This window comes from Triturus cristatus, chromosome 5_2 (assembly GCF_964204655.1).
Source record: "Triturus cristatus chromosome 5_2, aTriCri1.1, whole genome shotgun sequence".
Classification (NCBI taxonomy): domain Eukaryota; kingdom Metazoa; phylum Chordata; class Amphibia; order Caudata; family Salamandridae; genus Triturus; species Triturus cristatus.
This window is the reverse complement of record NC_140588.1, coordinates 658253054-658279357: the sequence shown is the minus strand read 5'-3', so window position 1 is coordinate 658279357 and position 26304 is coordinate 658253054.

Genomic DNA, 26304 nt, shown 5'->3' with positions numbered 1-26304 from the left:
CCTGGGGGCCGTGGGGCCATGGTGGTTGCCATCCGGGTTGTCCGTTTCTGCCTTGTTGGCGTCTGCGGTAGCTATTGTTGCTGGAACCGCTACTCGCGGATGAGTCATCATCTGATGAGGTGCCTGTGTTATCTGCCCGGTGTGGTGGTTGGTAATCAGCTTCCGCATAGGGATATGTCTTGGCGTAGGAGAATCTTTTGAGGTCTTTCTGGAATTTGTTGATCTTATTTTGTGTAAGGGCTTCTTTGTACTCATTGATTTCTTTATTTGTTTCGTCCAGTTTTTTCTTGAATTGGGACAGTGTTGCTTTAAAATGGGATTCTGTGGCTTGTATTTCTATCAGAAAAGCATCGGAGAGGCGTTTGGAGGTTTGGATGATAAGTATCATCCAGTCGCGGGTACACCTCCATGCAATTTGGGCCCAATCTTTCCGAAAGGTCGGGTCTTCAAGGAAGATCCGTGGGGCATTGGTGACAATCAGGCCCCTGGGTGCCGTGTTGTTTCGTAGATATTCTGTCAAGATGACTCCGTGGAGTATGGTGCGTATTCTGTTGCGTTTTTTCTCATTAAGATTATCCCAATCTGCTGTTTGGGCAATAGATGATGCCAGATTGAAGTCTGCCAGTAGGGGAGGATTGTCAAGTATGCTATTGACATCGTCCAGTGTGAACCCTAAACCTGGGTTTTCAGCCATAGTGAAAAAAAGGGAGGGGGGGGGGGGGGGACAGAAAGAAAGGGGGAAGGGAGAGAAAGAGGGAAAAAGATAGGCGAGCGTCGTCAGTAGATGAGGCTCTCGCTAGGGGGGACCTGCTCTGAGGATAACAACTGACTCTCTATAGTGGTAATGCTGGCATCTGTGTCTCTCTGAGCCTCCGCCTGTTACCCTTTTAGGGTGAACCACTACCTGTACTTGGAAGTATTAGCAGGCATATGGGCTCTGTATTCCCAGTGACAATAGGGTACCTCCATCTGTTCTCCAAATCTAACTGGGACTGTCTCCTCCCCGAGAGATGCACTTGCCAACCAAGGTGTCTGACCTCTTGGGACATTTTGAGTCGCCATTGGAGTGCCCCTACTTATAGCACTCAGTACAGTGGGGGTACAAACCTCCCTAAAGCTTACCAAAGAACCCTTCATCTTAGGGTCAGACTGGGACTGGCTTCCACTACTGCATTGAGAATTATTTTGTGGACCTTTAGAGAACTCCACATTTGTAAGATTTTCTCTTCCTCATTCTTCTGGTTGGAACCCTGACCACCTTTGTGGCAGTCTCCCAAGATACCTTCTTGGATACTATGGTACTGGCCCAGAGGTCCTCCTCCTCAGAAAGCGTCCTGAGGTCAGTCAGCTTTCTGTTAACTAGGTGCTGGAGCAACTCTGTTAAGCGGATACGGAGTGAAGGAACCTGGCTTTGTATATACTATACCAAACTATAGTGTGCACAGAGTCCAAGGGATCCCCAAAGGTAGGCAGAGGTAAAACTAGATAATACTTACTCTCTATTTGTGGTAGTGTGGGCAAGCTGTAAGTCTTTATCAGAGGGTGGTGTCAAGCATTTATTGTACACACTCAGCCAAGAAATTATGTCACACACTCAAAGAGTGAACTCAGAGCAATTTATTTTTATAAAAATATTATTTAGTTGTAATTTATTTCTAGAACCAAGCCAGGCCTGGTGCAGGTAAGTGAAATAATACTTTGCAATAATAATGCAGTTGAATACAGTTGAAAAGCAGTAGGATGCAACTGGTTTGCAACAGTTAAACTTGCTTTTCAGTTTCTATTGTAATTGCTTTGCAGTTACTATTGGGATTACTGTTTTAGTTACTTTTCTTACCCAGTGTGGTATACCTAGTTACCACATTGGGACATTTCCTGGATAAAGGTAAGTAATGCAATTTGTTATCACAACACACTTGCATGCTTTTTCATAGCACTTCCAACTCCACACTTAGGACTTTTTACAGAAAAGCAGTCAAGTTAGTTCTAATACGATGGAACGAAGGTATTGCTTTCAAGGTAAATACTTTGTTCAGGGAATTGGGTTTTTGAGGTTTTACTCGCCAGGGTCAAAGATGCACTCTCAAAACACCCTCAGTGGCTCCACGGTGGCTAGGTGCAGAGTGCTGAGGCCCAATGTTATTCAATGGGGGTAAGAGGTCCTCTGGTTGGTGGCTGCTCACGAGCAGACCACAAGGTTGTGGAAGCAAAGCTCCTGGACTTAGGCTCAGGGCAAAGGGGGATCTGATTTAGTACCCAAGTTGCACCCACAGTGGCACAGGGATGGCCGGGCGCAGGGTGCTGTTTTGGCGTCAGGTCCCTCATTGTCTGGAGGTGGCCACCAGTTGGAGAGGTAAGTTGGGATGTCGTGGGACGCCAAGACACCATTGTTTGGCTCACCCAAGGAAATCCTGTGCTCACGGGACACAAAGTCTGGTCGGGGAAGGCAGGGCATGTCCTCCAGGTTCTGGAGGGCTGCTGGCTGCAAGACACACTGGGATTTGGCTGGAGCAGATTGATGTCGGGACAGGCTGGGATGGCTGGGGCCAAATTGGTATCCTCCTCTTCTTCCTTCAGCACTGCTCTTCGATCCTTATTCTTCTTGTTTCTTCTTTTCTGAGGAGGCAAGTTTTAGGGTTGCCCCCAAATACTAAATTTAGGGTGTAAGAGGTAGGTACAGGTCGGGTCCAATGGTCCCCTTCCTTGGAGTGTATATACGCCCTATTTTGTCACCCTCCAATGGGAGGGGGGCATAAGCCTCACTCTGGTTGATTGGGTCCCCCCATCTTCAAGATGATGGGGACTTAGGGTTGTGCCTCACCTCGTCTTCCCCTACTGAGGGTTAGGGGTTGGCAAAGGTGGGCACACCTCTCCTGCTAACTTGGTTTTCCAGCCTATTTACCCACCCAAAGTGGGGGTTAGAACCGGTGGAGGTGTCAGTTGCTGGGAGCAGCAAATGACTGGGGTAGCTCACAAAGGCGGCAAGCCTTTGAAGCTACCCCTTCGTGGACCCTATCCATCCTGGGAGAGGAGGCTTGGCACCTCAACCCAGGATGTGCTTTGTTTCAGGACCCTGAGAGTGGTTTGCTCTTGACCCAGGGGTCTAGAAACATGTCTGGTGGTGGCAGCTGGCAAGCAGTCACTCATCCAGGACACTAGAGTTAGGTTGTTTTTCAGGGGTGCACTCTGAGTGCATTTTTCATTAAATCCCACAGTGTAGATTTAATGTGCTGAGAAGTTTGATATCACATTTCCCAGTTTTCAGTAAAGTCATTATGGTGCTGTGAAGTTTGTGCTGACAAACTCCCATACCACATACTCTTTATGGCTTTACTGCACTTACAATGTCTATGAATTGACTTAGATGCTGTAGGGATATAGGTCTCATGCACTTTTATTCTCACCACTGGTATAGTGTACCCAGCTAGAGGGGTGTCTCACCTATGCCAGGGCAATGGATTGTAGGCATGGCACACAGGGATGTGTACCATGTTGACTCTTCACTTTGCTCTGCACCAAAACACTCAGCCTGCTATGGCAGTGTATGTGTGCGGGTGTGTTTAAAGGTACAAGGGTGGCACAATAAGTGCTGCAGCCATTAGAGGCCTTCCCTGGTCACAGTCCCTGCGGTACCTATGGTACCTTTTACAAAGAGTTACATGTGGCCAGGGAGCTGCTAATGAATTTTTGCAACAGTACAGTTTAGATCATAGGCTCTGGGTACCATGTTGGCAGGAACCAAGGGCACACTCAGTCAAAGTGCATCAACATTAGGCAAAAAGTGGGGGGCAACCATGCAAAAAAGGGCACTTTCCTACACAACCCCCACAAATGAAAGAAGAAGATACTATCCTTTCCCTAGAGAGTCTTCATTGTCTAAGTGGAAGAACCTAGAAAGTCCAGAAACATTAGAGTTAGGTTGTTTTTCATCGCACACTGGCTTCATGTTGTTTAATGTGTTGAGAAGTTTGATACTAAACTTCCCAGTTTTCAGTAAAGCCATTATGATGCTGTGGAGTTCGTAATGACAAACTCCCATACCATATACTCTTTATGGCTTTACTGCACGTACAATGTCTAAGAATTGACTTAGACACTGTTGCGGTACAGGGCTCATGCAGCGGTACCCTCACCACTGGTATAGTGCACCCAGCTAGAGGGGTGGCTTACCTATGCTAGGGCAGTGGATTGTAGACATTGCACCCAGAGATATGTGCCATGCCGACTCTTCACTTTGGTCTGCACCAAAATACGCAGCCTGCAATGACAGTGTGTGTGTAAATGTACAGGGCCTCTAAGGGTGGTACAATAAGTGCTGCATGCCTTAGAAGATTATTTACATTTGTGATTGAATCTCTTTAACTTTGGGTGAAGCCATGAGGATTGGATTTGATGTTCGAGTTACAGTTTGCATTTACTGCAGGCCGCCCAATACCCCTAAAGAAGTAAACAAAACTAAAATTGTACAAACAAATTTAAATAAAACAGTATAAAACACTTTTGCAATGAAATGGGCACACCAGACACTGATGTTATCAGTAATTACATTTCAGAAGTCACAACTAATGTCATCAATAATGTCAATTATGTTGTTGTCAATGGTACTTTGTGTTATGTCTTATGCAGAGCAAGGAGTGTCACAAGTTATGGTTCAAGCAGTGAGGTTAATGATGATGTCATAAGTTATGCTATCAATGTTATCACTTACGAGGATCTTAATGTTGTTGCATGTGATGTCATTTGCAGTGTAAAGGAGAGGTTTGAGATATTTGTTTTGTGCCGGGAACCATACTTGGTGGATTTCAGTGGTATTAACCATTTGAAGCAAACACAAGGAGATGATGGACGGAGCTCTGACACTTTTCAGACGCTCACCCCCAGTCAGAGATCTCGGTTGAATCCATCATTGTTCTTTAGCTCACTTCGCCACCTCAGTTCTGACCCAGCTATATGCAAATCTGTCTTGACCCTGTGTCTCATGGCAACAGTCCAGTCAAACTGCCAAGCCAGGACTTCCCTGAACCAGAAACAAGCATCCTGGTACCGATCTCGGGGTAACACCCCTCATCAGCTAGGCAAGCTTGAATCCAGTGGCAAACCATTTGAGCCAGAACCATAACATAATTTTGAACGTTTTTTTCAGTGACCATTTTTTTAGAGGTCGCGAGGTGAAATATGAAAATGTAGCGTGTCTGTTCTGATCATACATTTTAGAATAATCACATATTATTTTTTTCACATTCTTTTACTGTTCTTGTTTTTGAATACTTGCTTCTTAACCTGGCAATATGTTTAATTAAGAACATGTTTAGAAAACAAACATTATTATTTATTGCAAGTTGCTCGTCCCCTATTCCATTTATAATTAATGGAAGCACCTGTTAAAAGAGATAAAACATGAAATTATTTTCTTTTCAACACATGTTTATTCATAAACGGTTCTCAGATACAACCTATACAGCTGCTAATTTTCTTAGTTTTGATACCAGGGTGAGGGAAACATATGTTTGTTTCATCATTCGTGGAAACCTTTTATAAAAATAGAAAAACATGTTGGATTTGTCAAAAGATTCTCCTAAGAGTGTGGCTACTTTTAGATTGCATGAGTCCACTGTCAGTGCGCTACAATTCTATGCGCCATCAAAGTAGTAAAATATCAGCACGTATATTCATGCTTGGGAAACATTCGTTTAGAACATCTAATTCTACCCTATTTTGTAAGCTCATTCTATTTATTACACAACATTAATTTTAAAAACTAATGTTGTTGCTCATTAAATATGAACTGTGTTCAATCTTTGTTGCCATTCTAGCATGGTTATATAGCAACATCTCCTCATTATCTTTGTGTAATTTCTACTGTTGCTTTGGATACCTAGAATTTACACTCCAATATTAAAATGTATGCATTTTCCAAGTTTCTGGGTAATCTAGCTTTATATTAATATATGTGTTGTACTCACAAAGTTTAAACATGTTCTTCAGATAAATAGCAAAGCTCCTGAACTACTGTTTTATTATGCCTCTGTGAAATATGATGCCAATTCTATTGTGTATTTTGCCATCACGAGATATATATCAGTTAGTCATAACAGGTTTATTTATGTATGGAAGCCACAAAACAGTTATAATGTATCCCTTACAGTACATAAAAAATCTATTAATAACATCTATCATAAAGCAATTAAGATATTTAGCTTACAGTACATATAAAATGTATCACAAAAATATTGTTAGTAAATACATAAATAGCGAGCTATATAAGCTTGGGCAGAGTTTACGGTGATTCCCTATGCAGAACTCTGCGAAGTGACCACAAATCTCCACCGTGCTAAGTTGAGCTCCGCAAGCGTCGGAGTGCATTAGGTCACACCGTTGGCGGTGGTTTTAGGTGTTTGTTCTGTGCTGGAAAATCAGCGTGATTGGCTCTGTGTGCAGCACAAGAGTGTGCTGCTTCTTTCTGCTACTTGAGTAGATGTTCCACTCAAGCGGCAACTTCCTCAACACCAACGGAATATTTCTCAACTCAAGCAGTCGCGACCATCCGTGACCACCCACATTGAGAAATCTCGCCGGGAGGTGGTCAGGGGTCAAATTTTTCTTTCTCGCGCTAGGCAACTTAATATTGGCAAGCCAAGCAAGGAAAAAAATTCACTCCACTATGCTGCATGGAGTTTTTCAGAACTTCATGTGTGGCGTGGGAAAAACTCTGCAAAAATTGCAAGTGGAGTGGAATTTCGTGCCCAGGCATAGAGCTATTACTCCTGTTTTGATCTTAAAAACATAGTAAAGTTAACGACTTTGCCTAAAGCATAAGTGAGCACATCTGAAGGCAGTATTTGAGGATACGATTCAAAAATGCAGCTCTACAATTATCAAACTGCAAGGCTTGTAGCATAGGTCTAAGATGGTTCATTGATAAAACATTGATGTAAAAAATATCGATGTAAAAATATCCAGCAAAAAATATAGACAACAAAAATATCGACTCCTATACTTAAACAGGTAAGTCCAAAAATAGTGAGTAAAAAATATTGATGTAAAAAATATAGCTGTATAAAATATCGACTTTTATATAAATATAAAATAAAATAAAATATATTACATTAAAATTTAATTTTAACAAAAAAAATGTAAATTTTAATAGAATAGAAAAAATTATTATAAATTTACTTTAAAACAAATAAACTAATATTTTTGATTTATGTTAAAAGTTTAAAATAATATAAAAAATAAAAATATATATTAATAATTTAAAATATAAAAAAACTAGAATCTATAATAAATTAAAACACTAAACTATTAAAAAGTATTTAAACTTAAATTTCACTAGACCGTCAGTGCAACAGTAGGGAAAGTGTTTGATAGCAGAGGGGTAAAAATTGCTATTACCACTCCAGTGAGAGCAACTGTAGGGAAAGTGTTGGATAGTGAAGTGGAAGAAATTACTATTCCCACTACAAAGAGTGCAACAGCAGGGAAAGTATTGGATAGAGGAGAGGTAAAAATCACTATTCCCACCCCAAAGAGTGCAACAGTAGGAAAAGTGTTGGATAGCGGAGGGGTAAGAATTACTATACCCACTCCAGTGAGTGCAGCAGTAAGGAAAGTGCAGGATAGCGGAGGGGTTAAAATTACTCACTCCAGTGAGTGCAACCGTTAGGAAAGTGTTGGATAGTGGAGGGGTAAACATTACTATTCCAACTCCAGTGCTTGCAACAATAGGGAAAGTGTTGGATAGAAAAGGGATAAACTGTTCTATTCCCACTCCAGTGAGAGCAACAGTAGGGAAAGTGTTGGATGGCGGAGGGGCAAAAATTACTATTCCCACTCCAAAGAGTGCAGCAGTGGAGAAAGTGTTGGATAATGGAGGGGTAAAAATTCCTATTTCCACTCAACTGGATGCAGCAGTAGGATAAGTGTTGGATAGCAGGTGTGTACACATATTGATTCCCACTCCGGTGAGTGCAACAGTAGGGAAAGTGTTTGATAGCAAAGGGACACAAATTGCTATTCCCCGTCCAGTGAGTGCAACAGTAGAGAAAGTGTTGGATAGCGGAGGGGTAAAAATTACTATTCTAACTCCAGTGAGTGCTACAGTAAAGAAAGTGTTGAATAGCGGAGGGGGAAAAATGACCATTCCCACTCCAGTGAGTGCAACATCAGGGAAAGTGTTGGATAGCGGAGAGACATAAATCACTATTCACACTCAAACAGTTAAAAAATATTTATATATATTAAAAAATTCAAAAATCATAAAAATATAAAAAGAAATCATATTACAATATTATGTACATATAACAAAAACCTACACATAATATATAAAATAAAATATTAAATACATTTATCCCCTAAAATCTTTTAAACTAGAAAATATTTACCAACCCAAAAAATTATTGATACATAGATGTATTTATTTTATTTCTACCCAATAACACCTCACTGATGACAAAACACTTTTTTATTAAATGTACTTACATAATTTACATAATTACCAATCAATTAAAATATTATTAATAAAAAAATTAATAAACATTTATTGACTACATACATTTTAACACTATAATATCCACAACACACACCTAAATTAAACTATAAAATAATATAACACAATAAAACGTATTTTTTAATTAAAACTATTAACAGCTGATAATAAAGTAATTAAAATGTATTTAATACCCACTCTTTTCCCCTTTAAAAGTAAAAAAACACACACAAAATGAACAATTACCCAAAATAAATATTAAATAATTAATATTATTTAACAACAATATATTAATTAATTAAATACAAATTATTTTCCACCCTTTACTCCTATAAAAACCACAACACACACCTGAAATTAATTACACAATTACCATAATTAATTATCAATTAATTAATAAAATTAACATCCAATTATGAATTAATCAATTAAAAATAAATTACTTCCCACTCTTTACACCTATAAACACCACGACACACATCTAAAATTATTAACACAATTACCATACTTAATTAAAATTAATTAGCAACCAATTATTAATTCATACATTATTAATAAATTACTTCCCACCCTTTACACCTAAAAACACTACAACACACACCTAAAATTATTTACACAATCACGATTATTATTTACCATTTAATTAATTAGAATTAAATAACAACCAATTATTAATTCATTAATATTAAAATACTTTACACATTTAACACTATAACATCTCAATTAAACCAGTATTAATGAATAAAAAATAATAAATATATTTAATATAATTAAATATCTTCCCACCCTATTCCCCTATAAAGACACAACCTGCTACGGAACTGAAAACCCAAAATTCTAATAAACAAAATTAATAACTATTACATTTTTTACACATATATTAAAAATACTAACAATTCTTATACCAAAAAAATACATCACATACATATAAAATATATACCTAAATAAATAACATTAATAAAAAACGATATTTTTAACAACTATGGGACCGATTCCTATCCGGGTCGGAAAGCACTCCGACCGAGCCGGATCCGGAGTGTTTTCTGACCGAGCCGGAGTCCTGCAGTCCGACCGAGCTAGTACGATGCGGCCGTATGCTGCCGGACTCGGCTCGGTCGGACTCCCATAGAAGTCAATGTGAGCCGGGTGAACGACTCGTACATGGGCTCCCATTGACTGAATGGGTACGTCGTGGACAAGTGCACCCCCTACAGTGGGTACACGTTGGTGCCATCAGCGCCGTACATGCCTGTGTTGGGGAGACCCATGGGTCTCCCCCTGTGTCCGAGTCGTAGGGCAGCGGGTGACAGGGGGTCCGACGCGGACCTCCATAGGCAACCATCAGGACGATTTGCGAGCCGGACACTCCAGCTCGCACAGGCTGTCCGACTCGTGCATCGTACTGACTCGGTTGTGAATCGCATCCATTGCACACCACGGTTAGCTTATGACCGAGACGTACGGAGCAGTTTGGACCCGGAAACGATTTGGTCGGTGAATTTCATGTAGCTAGCATCGTACTTGCTCGCTTGTACAGCTGTACGAGTCGGCCGTAAAACACGCGTACGGCTCGTAGTTTTTCCGTCCGGATCGCGTTCGGTGACCTTCCGACCCGGATCGGAATCGGCCCCTTAATGTTTTCAAACGATATTAAACACTTCGATAATTTTAATATCGATATTACTTACCTTAAGTCGATATTCTTGACCACGATATTCTTGCTGTCGATATATCTGAACCATGATATTAATGACTCGATTTTTGTGCACCTCAATATTTTTTACTCGATATTCTGTCCCTCCACCTTCTAAGACAGCATATATTATGTGCTTCAAAATGGTCACAATAAAAAAAGAAAACGCAGTATTGTTTGGATAGAGCAATTATCACAAGAGCATAAAATCAGTGAAGCAAAAGAAACCCTACCTCTAGGCGTATCTAAGAAAAGCTGCATAATAGGGAACTTTTAACCTAGCCAATAAATTACATTCATATTGACATGGACATGTTCTCTCAAATTCAATGGTTGGGGATTGAATTAAAATATTCTTGCTAGGTCCTCGTGGAGCATCTGTCGGATGTCTCTACCTGGCATTTCTATAAGGGTTAAGCGCTACACACATTAAAATTCAAGGTTATATTCAGCAACCCGAGAAATAGAGATCCACATTAACCTCCATATTGCTTTTTATTGACTCCCTGCTGTAGACCAATACCCACTTCCTGATCAGCTCACTGCCATTATATACAATCCAACGTCAGTATAAATTCAGATACGTGGTGGACCAGCATCCCCCCATTCAGTTTCTAAAATCTGATCCTGTGAGGTAACAGGAGAACCACGCCACTTCCAGTGGGTCCAGCTTGTAGTCCACATGCAACCCAAGCTCTGCAGCACTCAAAGCAGTTTCAACTCTGGGTTGAGCAGCCTAATGTTCCTTAATTTTTTGGGAACCATCACCAGTGCACTACAAGTCTGAAGACATCAATTTGCTAAGTTCAGATCCTAGGAGACCCCAGGAAAACCATTTCTGATCCCTCCAGAGTCAGTCTACAAGGAAATGTAAAACACAAGGCCCTGCCTATATTGTAATCACAGGACAGGACAGCTTATCAATGGGATCAAATCCTCGAGCATGCAAGTGATACATAGCACTATCTCTATGCACCAGGGCATGTCAGTCCCAAACATTCACAATGACATTTTTCCTATTTTAGAGATATATTTTCATGACGCAGGAAGAGTTGCTTTGAAGTGACATGTATAGTTGTAAGCGCCAGTTTCACCCAGCAGTCATAAAAGCCTAACAACCTCAGCCTTTTTGAGAAGTAGAGACCTTTGAGAATCCACCAAGTAACTTGTGTGCATCACACATGATCACACTGCACATACTGCCCTGCAAAGGCAATACACTAGGTAGAAACACTATTTCATCTCATTTATGTAGTGTTGAACAGTCGAGTCCACCATCTGTGGTAAATATTTAAATTACCTGTACTATTTTTTATGCGGTAAAGTCTAGTAAGAATAACTCAGTCAAAATAAGAGGCAGGATCCGTGGTATTAGAGGTTCTGAAAAGGGCTTTATTCCTTACAAAGGAATTATAGTTCGAACTAGGCAATCTTATTCCATCACCACGAAGGTTCAGGAAGGGATAGACAATACATTATTGACAAGTAACAATATATATAAGGAAAGCATTGCATTAAGACAGATGCAGGAGGCGTAACAGCTGATAATACAGATAAGAATACACATACGTAATGAAAATAGGCGTAAATACAGGCGTATACTAGAAACGTCATTTAAAATGATGTCACAAGTGGGTGGATCCATAAGAGAATCCTGCAGTGTCAGCAGAAATATTTGGCAGAGATGTGCGCTCAGCCGCATGACGTGTGATTGACGTGCAACTAGAGGGTGAAGGGGAATTGACATTTAGCTCTACATGTGGAGACAGAAGTCTGGGGGGTCAGGTCAACCTAATCCCAAATAGTATCTAATATCTTTGTTTAAGGAACTGTTTTATCCAAAAGGAAAGGTCTCTCGGACGGAATCTATTCTATACTGACTGTTAGTGCATGTACAAGCGTCTATGTGTCTACACGAGATGCGAGGGGGCAGGAATCTTCCATGGTAACAGGAGCTATGAATTACTTGTATAAAGACAGCGAGGCCGAGCCCTTTGCTCGGTAGCTGGAAGGATGTTTACCTAAACTACTAGACAGGAATGCATTGGGTGAGGAGCGGAGCAGATAACTTGAAGGCTGAATACAGTTTTTGGCAGGCAACAGGCCGCGTCAGGCACCGTTAGCCACGCAGAGAGTAAGACAAAGTTCATGGACACGGATGCAGGTCCAGGCTGGAGCATTTCAGAGGCAGAAGCAGGAAAAAGGCTTGATGACAGAATTCAGGGCCTACTCGCCCGAACTGTAAAACATGAAAAGTGAACCATATAAAGTCGGTGGCCAATCATACTTAGGAATGGACTATTTGACCCATTCATGGCGGATCTGAAAGAGGACATGTTGGCGTTGGACGCACATGTATTTGCGTCTTCATAACTGGAACTGGAGGGAACATACATGTACTTGTAGCATGTACATGGAGCCGTTGGGGTCTAAGATAGGGGACATAACTGGTCATAAAATTCATATTTCCTCACATCAATACAAACGTTTTATCATCCTGCATGAAAAAACAATATCACATTCAGTTTGCTATCCAGTGTGATACTGATGCTGGTGATTTATGTATAGCATAGTTTAGTCATGGTAGTGCCAGGTTAACTCATACAGATGATAGGTCTGAGCAAAGCATGAAAAATATCCTGAACCGAGATGTCCCCATTAATATGCATTCAGGATGTGAATCTGAAAAATAAGCCCGTAATTGCAAATCGACTTAGGTGGGCTGTACTGACCCAATTGAAGGGTTAAATTTTTTTCTGAATCCCAAAGCACCACTTAACCATGGCAGATTCACTTTATGTAATCAAAAGGCAGAGACTTTCTGCTACCAGCAGAAGGGAAGGTGAAAATAAATTTCAACTATTCTCCCTGTTAACCATGTCTGTATTACAGTGTTCACTTATCAAGGTCGGGGTCAAAGACTACACTGGAGTACCCTACTTTCCTCTAACCTACTTTTTTGCCACAGCCTCCAAGAAGGATGACTAAGGTATTCAGATTACCATCATCATCATCATAAAACGTTATTTCGGTCATAGACCATAAAAGTGTAACTGTAGTCAATTTCATCCAGAGCAATTTGCAAAGCCAGAGAAAATACACTGATAAACTATTACGAAATATCAATCAGGACATTATCTAAAATTCATTAAAAAATTTAAATGAGCATAGAAGTACATATGACACCAAGTCAGCAAAAGCCATTGTCTATCCCAATTTAGACGGCATGAACTACTATGCTGGCTGGATACAAGGATTATTTACAAGCTCATAAGCGATTACAAATTTCAAATATACATACAACATAGGAGCTACATTAGTTAAGAAAATGCATTATAAAAGATGGTCTCTCACATTCAGCAAATGCCTTCTAATTGCCCACAGTCGTCCCCAAAAACTTTGCAACAGAGCAAACAATGGCCGGACTAGGATCTGATCTTAAAATATGGAGGACTACTGCATAGTGTCCAGCGCCCATTTGCTTACAAACTGGCCTCAGCCATTTTCTTCTCGGGCAACAATACTTGGGATAAACAAAAAAAGAACACATGGGCAATACATTCTATTGCAGAGGGACAGCTGTGGCACAGCTGAGAGGTAATAGTTGCCTGTCGCAAGGAAACTGGAAATGAGTTCAAGAGAAGGGAATCAAAACTGAACAGCACGTAACGTTTTCTGTCCTGGGGTATGGTGATTGTTTCAAAATATGGTTCAGATGAACCAGACACTTTAAAATTCATGAACTCCATAGTTAGGCTTCCCCATGAAGAACAGGTCAGTGAACCCTGTGTTATCCAGTCCCAATAATGCTTCTTGGTTATGTCTTTGCTAGGTAGCAGTAATGGATGCTTAGAGGCCCAGTAGGACTCTGGACCTATTGCACTTAAGAAGGATTTCAGATTATAGATCCAACCAATCTCCCTAAAGTGATTGAGTGCAATGACTTCCTTGAGGGCAGAAGCATGCGAGAAAAACACTGGGGAGGACCTTACACACAGCTAGAACAGTAAATGGCGTAGCTTGGCCTTCTCGGTGATCGAGGCTCTGCCCAAGTCCAGCCTCAACAGATGTAGCGATGTGCTCGGTGGTAGGGAGACCAAGGACTTAAGGAACTTATTCACAGAATTGAAGACGGTATCCAGCTTTACAAAACCCCATAATTCGGCTCCATAGAGTGTGAAGCCTACAGTTTTGGCCTCGTAAATCTGAACTGGGTCTGCCACCGGTTTGTTAAAGGAGGTGTTGTGTTCTTCAATCAAGGCCCCTACTTTTTGTCTGGGTTTGAGGGTTTGGCTACATGGGACTTCCATGACAGATCATTTGAGATTGTAATACCCAGGTAAACAGAGGTGCTCACCCTCTCCAAGAGGACCCCCCCCCCAGTGTCAATATGCCTCTAAATTACTTGTGAGGGTTAAGCTGTAAAAGATTCATCTTTGTGGTATTGACCTGTAGACCCCAGGAATCACAGACATTTTAAAAGCGATCTAATAGTAATTGAAGCTCGGCTGGTGTTTTTGATACTAACAGGGTGTCATCTGCAAACTATAGGGTTACCACCTTTTCTCCTCCCAGGATTGGGGTATCCGCCTGGACCTCTGATAGATACTGAACCACCCCATCCACAAAAAGAGGAAAAAATATAGGTGCCAGAACACAGCCCTGGTGTACCCCCCCCCCTGTTGATTTGTGTTGGGTCGGTAAGCTGGCCTTGGCAACCCCAGCGAACCCTAGCAAAGTTTGCCTCATAATAAGTGATAGAATCTCTGGGGAAGGCACATATCATTTAATACTTGCCATAGCTTGTTCCTAGGAACGAAATCAAAAGCGGTCTTAATGTCAATGAAGGCTACATAGAGGCTCCCGCTACCAATGGCCACAGTCTTCCAGTTGAGGAGAAGGAAAGGAAACACCAGCTTGGAATGGAGACAGGATGGTATGATCATTCATACAACACTGACTCTTTAGGAGGAGTGCTTGGGTAAACACCTTTTGCATACAATCTAAGAGACTGACTGGTCTTACAGGATAGGAATTTGGCACCTTTCTTAAACATAGGGCTCACCTCTGCTCCCTTCCAGGAGGTGGGAATTTGGGCCCCCTTAGAAATTGTGTTGGCTGAGGCCAAAATATAATTTGCCCAATTCTTGCTGTCATATACAGACACATCTCCCGGAATATCATCAGGGCCAGCAGCTTTAGGCTTTGTGATAGAAGAGATGCAGGTCTCAATTTCACATAAAGAGAAAAAATTGGATACTGAAACAGGAGCAAATCCATGGAGGGAATCTTATACTTCTGGTACACAAGGCCCAGAGTATAATAGAGAAAAAATGTCATTCCATTCAGTAATCGAGATGTGGTTGGTAGGAGGTGGAAGCGTATTTGTATCCCCCCTAGTAACAAGATGCCAGAACTTCTGAGAGTCCTTCATATCACAGGTCTTCCTGATCAACGCCCATCTATCATCATCCTACTGCCTTTTGGCCCTCTTTTGTGCCAGCTTATTCCACCTCCTCAATTCTCTCACCTGAGCCAGGTTGTTTGCCCTAATTATGTGGGTTAATTGTCTTATAAGGACTCTGCACTCCTTGATAAACCAGGCCAACTGAGAACTTAACTTTTGGCCCGATTTGCACGAACACAATGGTTCAGTAAAATATCTTGCTAACTGCTCAAAAACACCAATATACCCACCTAGAATCTTACCAAGCCCTCTTAATTGGTGAGTTAAGTTGCAAATTGCTGCTGTGGATAACATGAGTTTCTGTTTGATAGCTTCAAGCTTGGCTTCATCCATTGCTACCTGGGGCCATTTCAGCCGACGATTGTTGTTGGAGGGGAGTAGCTCCTTTAAGTTTAAGACTGGGTTTGGAAAAAATAAGCAAACCCACCCAAGGTGACCTCAGTGAGAGTTGTAGGGGATTATGGTCACTGCCATGTCGACCACTCTATGCCATAGCCTAAGGTCCACCCAAAAATAATCTATGCGGCTTGTGTTGTTGGTTCTATTAAAGGTATTGCCACCCATTGCATCTGATCTAGTGCGGCCATTTGCTGACTTTAATCCAAACTCTATGGAAAGGGCATTTAATTGGAGTGCCGCTTGTGTCCATTTGTTTAGAGGGGTCAAATCAAGATGGGGGACATGACATATCTCATCCTCCTCGCTAAGCACACAGATGTCTTCCCTCTCCAATGGTTCAAAAGTGACATTAAAGTCACCAGCTAGAAACAGGGGTGGCGATGAGGCCCTGTCATCCAAGAGTTTCTCTAACTCATCTAACGTGGCTGACCGCCTTCCCGCCCTAGTACCTCTAGTGTAGATATTATTGATGTCGAGCAAGGCACCATTCTGGCCTTTCAGTTGCAAGCTAAAATGCCTGCGCTATTGGATGGGAGCTCATGAGATGTGCAGTGAAGTGCAATTCTAACCCAAATTACAAACCCCCTCGCTGGCCGTCATTGCTTCTTGGAAGATGCTGGATGAAACAAAGTCTTTTTATTTTTTATTATTTTATTTTTCATATAACCAGCAGTTACAGAGCATTCAAAACACTTCAAACCTCATTATTCAGTAATACATGTCACATTGAAAGTTCAACTTGCATCGTACACATAGTTATTTCAGTCGCAGTGTCTACAGCGATAGGCAGTGGCTCGTCTTACATGTGTCTCCGCACACCCCTTTTTCTCTACTCTTCCTGTTACTCACATCCCCCGTTACATGTGTGGGATCTTAGGCATATAGTCGTATGAACAAAGTGCTTCATGTGTCAGGTCGTGGTTCATGCTCTGAGTCTGACTGTAAATATTGGACAAGTGGCTCCCAGAAGTCTCTGGGCCATGAAGCTTGTGGGATGTCTTCTGCACAGGTCTCCAGCGTGTTTTTACAATATGTCATGTCCGTGATCCAATCTTTGAGTCTGGGGGTCTCTTGCTTCCCCATCTCATCGCTATGAGTCTTTTTGCCAGCAGCAAAGCTACCGCCAAGAATTTCCTGCGCTTAGCATGTTTAAGCTTCTTGGCACCCAGAATACACACCAAGGGCATATTGGGAATCCACTCCGACAGCATTGCGGACAGCGTGGTGGTGACCTCAGCCCAATATGTCTGTAGCTGCGGGCAGGACCATGAAGTGTGTAAAAAGTCAGCGATCCGGTGTATTGCATCTCTGGCAATGATCTGTCTCCCTTAGGCCTAGCCTGTGCAGTTTAGCTGGCATGTAATATATTTGGTGTAAGAATCTGAAATGGATGATGTGCAGGTTGCAGTTCGATGTGAGGAGTGCAAGTTGTGTACAGCTATAATGCCAATCTTGGTCGTCTATTGTCTCGCCCAGCACAGTCTCCCACCTGGCTAATGCTGCAGTAGGTCTCACGGCCTGTTCCTCTTGGGCTGCATTGTATAATCACGTTACCAGATTTTTCCGGTTGGGGGCCGTTAGCAATATTTGTAGGGTGTTCAGCTGTGGGGGTTCGTCTGGGAATGTTGTATATAAGGAACGAGCAGCCGCCCGTAGTCGTAAATATGCAAATTGCTTCAGGGGAAGTTGGTGAGCACAAAAGGAGGGGTCCGTGCACTGAATGAAGGAGCCATGGGGGTATAGTTGCCCCATAGTAGTCAGTCCCATCTCCGTCAGTAGTGTGTGCATATTCTTTTCTTGTGTTACGGTAAATTTAGGGTGTCTCGCCGTAGGTAGCACTCGAGCATACACCGGCAGTTTTTGTGCCCTGTGTGCCAATGCATAAAATGCTCTTGAGGTGCACCGGGCGGTGTGGATCCCAGCCCTCGGCGTGTAGCTTAACGGGTCGGCTCTACACGTGGTCAATGGTAGGGGAGCAACGCTGTCCTCCTCCACCGCGATATGTGGTATGTATGCGTGTGGTTTTGTCCAATAGTGGGCATGCTGTGCTTGTGCGCAGAGGTAATATAAATGGAAATCCGGTGCCCCTCCCAGGTGATATGGTTGAGTTAAGACCTTCCAACTTGTTCTGGCCTGTTTCCCTGCCCATGTAATTTTCTGGAGAAATGAGCGTAGTCTAGCAAAGAAGGCTGCATTTAACCATACTGGAATATTCCAAAATAAATATAAAAACCTGGGTAGTATAATCATTTTCTGTGAAGCTATCCTGTCCATCACTGAGAGAGGCATTTTTGTCCATTTGTCTACTTGCATCTCTAATCGCACCAGTGCCGTTCCGTAGTTCTCCCTTGTGACTAACTCTGGGTCACGATGGTTCCAAACCACTAAGTATTTGATAGGGTCCGTCTGCCATTTTAAAGGGAAATCCAGCTGGGGTGCCACCGTTGCCGCAGTCAATGGTATCATGACTGATTTATCCCAATTTATTCAGAGTCCGGCATATTGCTCATATCTAATATATTCTCTAATAAGTGAGTTTAAATTCCTGTCTGGGTGCGTGGTGTAGAGAACCATGTTGTCTGCGTATAACGATATACCAATGGGGCATAAGCCAAATTGCAGCGCCAAGGCTGAGTGTTTCTGACAAATCGTACAGGCCAGTGGTTCCAGAATTAATGCAAAGAGCATTGGTGACAGCGGGCAGCCCTGCCTGGTACCACGTGTTACCTCTATTGGATTTGATGTGTAGCCATTTATTCTGACCCGAGCCTTGGGCGTCGCATACAGTAACGATATCCATTTCAGGAATGGCTCTGGGAACCCCATTTTCCGAAGTGTAACGAACATGAAGTTCCACTCCACTGAGTCGAATGCCTTAGCAGCGTCTAACAATGCCGCCGCCGACGGTATATCTGGGTCTAGTTGGTAGTATAGCGCAAAGATGGTGCGGAGATTGTGGGTGGTGGACCGTGTCGGCATGAAGCCTGCCTGGTCTGGTAGCACTAGGTCACATATAAGCGGTTGTATTCTGTTTGCTATTGTTTTTGCTAATATCTTAGCGTCTATATTTATCAGGGATAGAGGCCTGTATGATTTGCACTCGGTGGGATCCTTTCCAGGTTTCAGGAGTTCCTCACTTACTGAGGTCGGGAGTGTGCCCTCTTCATAAGGTTCTTATAGCATTTCTGCAAAGTGCGGAATTCGCCCGGGAGTCCATCCAACCCTGGTGCTTTATTATTGGGAAGAGAATTAATGGCTTCTACGATTTCTTCTCGGGTGATATGGTGACAAAAGTATACACGATGAGTGTCCGATAACCATGCCAGTGCCACCTCATTTAGATAATCATATATTCCTGTCATGGAGGACTCAGCTTGGGCAGTGTATAGTTTAGAGTAGTATTTGGTAAAGCATTCTAGCATGTCTGGTGTGTCATAGACTGTTTTATGCTGCTCGTCTTGAATCTGCGTAATGTACGTTGAAGTATGAGTGGGCCTAATTTTGTATGATAACGCTTTGCCAGGTCTTCCTCCCTCTCCATAGTTCCTAGCAGTGAATTTACACGAGATATACTTTATCTCATCGTCTGCATACTCATTGTATTTATCGATCTGTATTCTAATGTTGGCCAATAGCGTTCCGTCGCCTGTGTCTTCGAATTCACGTTCCAGTCTGGTAATTTCTGCCTCTGTTCCTTCTAATTGTCCCTGAATATCTTTTAATATACCAGCATGTTTGCTGATACAGTGACCCCTTATAGTGACCTTGAGAGCCTCCCACAGTGTTCTGGTGCTCTGCACTGAACCTGTGTTGAGAGTGAAGTAGTCTACAATGGCTTGGCGTAGTTCTTCCCTATATACCCGTACCTGTAGTGCCGTTTGTCTTAGTCTCCACATGAATTGCCTTGGGGTGTGTGTCAGGATTTGTAGTGTGATATGAACCGGTGCATGGTCCGAGAGTGTTTTAGGTAAGTGTACAATAGCAGTGGTCCACTAGGATGAAACAAAGTTACATGGCGTGGGACATGGACAGAAAAAGTGCTCCATGTCTTCTGCAATATACAAATATCAAAGGTTTCGATTAATCAAATCCAATGTGGAAGGGATAACTTTGTTCTTACCTCGGCCACATTCCATAATATTATTTGGAGCGTGCTACCCACTTCCTTACTGCTAGTAGCGTTTGGTCGTAGAACCACTGAGGGATTCCCCCTCTGCACATGCTGTTGAGCTTTGTTGGTGACGGAAACTCCTATAGTCTTCCTTCTGTGGGAAGGAGGAAGCTTCTTGGGGTTCCGGATGCCATTAGGCGAGAGGGTTATAGGATGGTATGTACAGGGTAGACATCTATCTTGAAAAGGGGGCTGGGTATTCAGGAGATTTGATACTAAACATTTTGGGCATTTATGGTTGCTTTGAAATTCGAGTCAGTTGTTAGCAGCTAGAGAAGAATCTTTCCCAAATGAGTAACTGGGGAATGGTCTGTGGCAGGTGAAGGGTTTAGTGGTAATCTATACTTAAATGGAATGGGAGTGGGTGTGGGAGAACTAGATCTAGCATCCAAAGCTATCAGATAATGGGCCACCATCCCATCAGCCACGCACAGTTCAATACATCCCATGTGGTTACTAAGGCGAGTGAGCCTTCTGGCTCCTATGATATCATCTCTGATGACTGAACGCCAACCTCTCACATGGTGAATCCAATGTATGGTTTTATTTATAAGTGTGTCTTCCTCTTCATGCCTTTGGGTGGGCAAGAGTTTTGGGGCATTACTCATGTAAATACATTTGGGTTCTTTAGAGTTAGCAAAGGAGCTGGTAGTAGCAATTTTTGCTGGAACTTAAGTTAAATCTGATTGTACTAGGGAGGTTGGGGTAAAACATTGTCTACAGGGAAGGGTGGAGGCCTGAATATCGCTTACACTTTTAGCTAGAAGAAGATTAACCTGGCCTATAAGGTCTTTGATGGCTTATTTCAGCATACTGACTTCTGCTCTCAGGTCAGTTATAATTCTAAGGCTGAGGAATCGAGCAGAGATACCCCTTCACATGAAGGGATACTTCCAACTTCCCTTCTTGTCCCCCCAGTTGACTCAGCCTCCCCCCCACTATCACTCTCATGTTCCACCCTACACTCTTGGTCACCACTTTGATCTTGGAGAGGTAAAAACCTATACTAAGTGAAAGGTCAGGGTCCCTGGACTCAGGGGCTATTTGGATTTCAAGTGGGACTAAGAACTCAGTCCCGCTATCATCTACTGTTATAGTTAGAGCAGATTGAGTCAGCCTGGCACTGCAGGTGGTAGGCTTCCTAAACATAGAAGGGATACATTTTTTGGATTTTAAATTGGAACCGGCTGGTGCACCTTCCAATGTAAGGATTGAGCTGACCCGGTGTGAGTTAACATTTCCTCACACTCGACCTATAGGTCATCAATGCGATCTATCACACAGTTACTCCCAGCATACTTATGGGGTTGCTTTGATTTGAAACATTTTACATTCCCCCCCGTCAACAGATTTTCTTTTCCCTATGAGTGGCTTTGCAAAACGATTGGGGAGCAGAGCGGTCTTGTAGCGGTCTTTAGCTCAGTCGTGCGTATTAATCAGATGTTTGTCTTCTCCCACCCTCACCCTCAGTCCACAAGCAGATACTAAGTGGCTTCAGGCATTAGATAGTCATCAGATAAACAATAGCAGATAATGGCAGTGGGTGGCACAGGGGAGCTTAGTAGTCTACCCGAAAAGTCAGCTTACAGTCTTTGGGACAGTGTAAAAGACTATGGGCTTCCCACTCTAATATAGCATGAACAAATAAGTATGGACAGCCCAGTCTCCCAGGGCTTGGAGAAAAATTAGGGAGGCACAGTACCTTGCGGTGTAAAAGATGGGCCCAGGAAGCTCCAAGTTGCAAAGCGCAAGGGTGGTGGCTCTGCCCTACCTCTTCCTGGCAATGATGGGCAGGGACTGGCCTGACCTTGGCCCGGGCTTTGCCCGGGGCAGCCCACGCACATCCTGTGCAGCAGGAGTTGAGAAGCACCAAAGAGCGCTGCTGGTAATGGCGGCCCCTCCCTCAGTGCAAAACAGGATCCTGGGGCATTGAGTCCCTCCAAGAGCAGCTTTTGCACGGCGGGAGTTGAGGAACGCTAAAGAGCACGACTGGTGACTGCGGCCCCTCCCTCAGGGCAAAAGAGGATCCTGGGGCACTGAGTCCCTCCAAGAGCAGCTTCTCCGCGTCCAGCACAGCAGGAGTTGAGGAGCACTAAAGTGCATGGCCGGAGACACTGGCCCCTCCCTCAGGGCAAAACAGGATCCTAGGACACTGGGTTCCTCCAAGAGCAGCTTTTCTGCATCCCCACAATTAAGTTTTTCTTATTTTAGAGATTTATTTTCAGGATCCAGGGTGAGTTACTCAGAAGTGACACTCTAACCACATGTTTTGTTTGATAAATGCCATGTATAATTGTGGGCACCAGTTTCAACCAGTAGTCATAAAAGCCTAACAATATCGGCCTTTTAGAGAAGTAGAGACCTTCAAGAATCCACGTGACTTATGTGCATCACACATGCTCACACTGCACATACTGCCCTTCAAAAATAATATACTAGGTAGAAACACTATTTCTTCTCATGTATGTAGTGTTGAATAGTCAGGTCCACCATCAATACAAACATTTTCCTGCATCACAAAACAATATCACATTCACATTGCTAAATTCTGTGTCCCAATGTGTCACCCTGAGTGGAACGGGTATGCCCAGAAGTGGGTCCTGTGCTTTCCATGCCACTGGAGTAAAGCTATTCTGGCTGATGAGGGGTGAAACCCCGAAACCGGTCCTAGGATGCTTGTTTACAGTCCAGGGAGGACCTGGCCTGGCAGTTCGAGCTGGACTTTTCCCATTGGGTGCAGGGTCAAGACTGATTTGCAGATGTCTGGGTCCAAATTGGAATGGCATGGTGAGCAAAAAAACAATAGATTTAGGCCCAGATCTCCATGCTGGGGTGAATGTATGACATTGGTTTGCATTCTGTCCATCAATTGTACTTTTTGCTATCCAGTGGAAACTGATGCCAGCAATTTATGCACAGAACAACAATGGGTCTTGGCTCAAATCAGTAAGGCCGAGCCTCTAATAAACAACACAAGAATTGCCAATCCTGATATTGCATCAAACATTCATTAAGTGGTGCATAGAAAGGAAGTCTATGACAACCCTATTCCATAATTGAATTATTTCAAATGTATTTCAACATTCTTTTATCTTTTCAGTTCAAAGACATTTCTTTTGAATTTACATCAAATCTTTATAGAAAAATGACAATAAAACACCTTTTTAACACAAACAGTCAGACCATTTTTGATACAAACTGACCACACTCTCTTCATCACTCCTTCATACTACTCACGAACCCCATTTACAAACATTTATAACCCACATACGACACCAGCCATACACCACAACCTCATCCTGGCTAAATAAACCTATTTAATCAATTTGAGAAAACAGGGGTATCAACCAAACACCACAAAAAAGTTTACACAGTAGTCTTTCAAGTGCACTCCTACACTAAAAACACAACCCTTTAAATTTACATCCAATTTGCAGTGTACGAAAGCAAAACAATTAAACACAAGTTTGTTTGGCAAAAATAACGCAAGGTCGACGCATTTCGAACCCACTTCTTAAAGAGTTCTCTTCAGGACCAAAATAGCTGAAACAGAAAGAAATATAAGATCTTATTGACCAAATACAAGAGAGCTTGTTCGACCTTATTCAGAAAAGCAAAACGACCCAGTGTCTGCCTGCTTACCTCTTATATAATGTAATTAAATCCACCGTTCATTTCAGGAATATCTATGAAAAGGAATAACCAAAATCAAAATCTTGTCCCAAAGTAAAATGTCGTCCTTGTTTTTAGTTTGTCGCAGTAGAAAAATAAGCAACCACTTACTATGATTGGAGTGTATCAGCATTTAGATTATTTACAGCGAATTATCAGGCAACGTTCGCACGAGAGCTGAAGGAAAGAAAAGAACAGGGGCGTGTATCACAAGCCTGTTACATTAATTTTTCAGTCCGGTGACTATTTGGATTTATCCAATAAATACCTTTAGCGCGTGTCATAATCACATGGCGTTGCTTCACAAACGTCCGTTTTTAATGAAGGGCAGCTCCGGAGTTAATCTTCGTCGCCTGCTGCCTCTGTAAATTAAACACAACAGTGAGCGTTCCTGAAGTCTTGCTGACTGACTTAGTTTTTCAATATCAGGAGGTACGCGCATATAGCGTTTGCTCGTCGGTTAAGCCAAATTGTCTTTTCTTCGCTACATAAATGGGATCTTCACGTACCTAGTTGATGGCAGGCTTCTTTCTTCAGTGAAACTATGACGTTGCGCTTGCATCGCACACTGAAAGCCATACTTGTTTGCAGCTAAGGAAACCTGATGGTTTGGTACTATATCCCACTGCATTTTGGGCATTCATTCAGTGGTCATGGGAATTGTAGTTTAAACACAACCTAATAAATTTCACGTAGGAATTATAGACCAATACAACCAATTATGGGTAACAGTTAGATATCCTTATTCCTTCATTATTTCCTCCTTTCATCATTACTACATAAACAGTCCAGAATTAAACATTGAGCTGTTTTTTGAAAATTATAAAACACCTGACATTGGATAAAGAGCATCCCAGCTGTATATTCACAATTTGTATAATTCAGAAAGTTCATTTAAACAATTAGTTGTTGTATTGAATTTGACAATAAGCATTGCCTCAAGCTGGATTAATTTCTGATCCAAGTTGCCACCTCTTAGGTCTGATTCCTCTTTTGAAATGACAGTCCATTTGAGATCTCTCTCAGTATGTCCCTTTAGTTTCCAGTGATTAACCAGAGGTGCTGTTTCCACATTTTTTCTAATCCTAGATTTGTGCTGCGTCATTCTCTGACAGACTTCTTGAGTCGTCTTCTCCACATACAACTTGGGGCATGGACAAAGTATTCCATACATGACAAACTTAGATTTGCAGTTGGTAAAAGTGTTGTGGTTCCAGTGAATACCATTGTGGGAAAACAGTGACCCCTCAATTGTCTGCTTGCAAAAGGCGCATGAGCCACATTTATGATGACCGCTGACCGGGGCTTAGCCCACATAGTTTCCGAGTGTTGGTTTGATCAATTTAGGTAGCATAGCATGAACCACATGGTTGGCGATCCTTTTTTCTTTCTTGAAGGCAAATAGCGGTCCACTAGAAAAGGATTGGTCCAAATTTCTGATCAAATGCCAGTTTTGATGAATGATTTTTTTAATAGATTAGAATTGGGACAAAATGTGGAGACGCATACCATCTTTTTAATAGATGATTGTTATTTCGTTTGTAAAAATGACTCCCGTAGTGTTCACCAGGCCCTCTTCATGGCATTCTTCAATAGTTTTTTGGGGTATCCTCGATCAACTAATCTGCCAAGCAAGTTACTGGCATGCAGAAAATACTCATCCTTGAAATGACAAATCTGACGAATTCTTAAAAATTGCACAAAGTTTTTCTTCAGACTTCTAGGATGGTTACTTGTATAGTGGAGGGCCTTGTTTATGTCTGTCAGTTTTTTAAATAAAGTGGTAATAAGACTTCCATCCGAAGGATGAACTTCTACATCCAAAAAAGTCATTCGCTGTTTAGAATGATTGAGGCTAAACTTAATGTCTTCTGTTCTTGCATTGAGCCAATTGTAGAATTCAATTAGTTGTTCTTGTGTTCCTGACCATACCATAAAGATGTCATCAATGTAACACATCCAGTTCGAGATGAACTGCTGGAAAGGATTGTTGTTATAAATGAATCTTTCTTCGTACATCACCATGAAGAGTACGGCTAGCTCCGTGACGAATGGACAGCCCATCGTGACTCCTTTAATTTGATAAAAAGAAGTCATTGCCGAACATGAAAAAATTCTTTTTTAGTGCAAAGCTGGCTAATTGCACAATAACGTCTGTGGGAACCCTTACAGGTTTGGTTCTTGTTTCCAAATAATGGATTAATACTGCTATACAATCCTGTGGGATCTGTGTATACAAAGATTCAACATCAAGGGTCACCATGATGTCTTTATTCACTTCAAAATTAATGGAAGCCAGCATGTTAATAAAAGCTATTGTATCCTGGAGATGAGATGGAACGTCATCCAGAAAGGGTTTTAGAAAATAGTCCACATATTTTGAAATGGGTTCAATCAGAGAGTCACAGCCTGACACA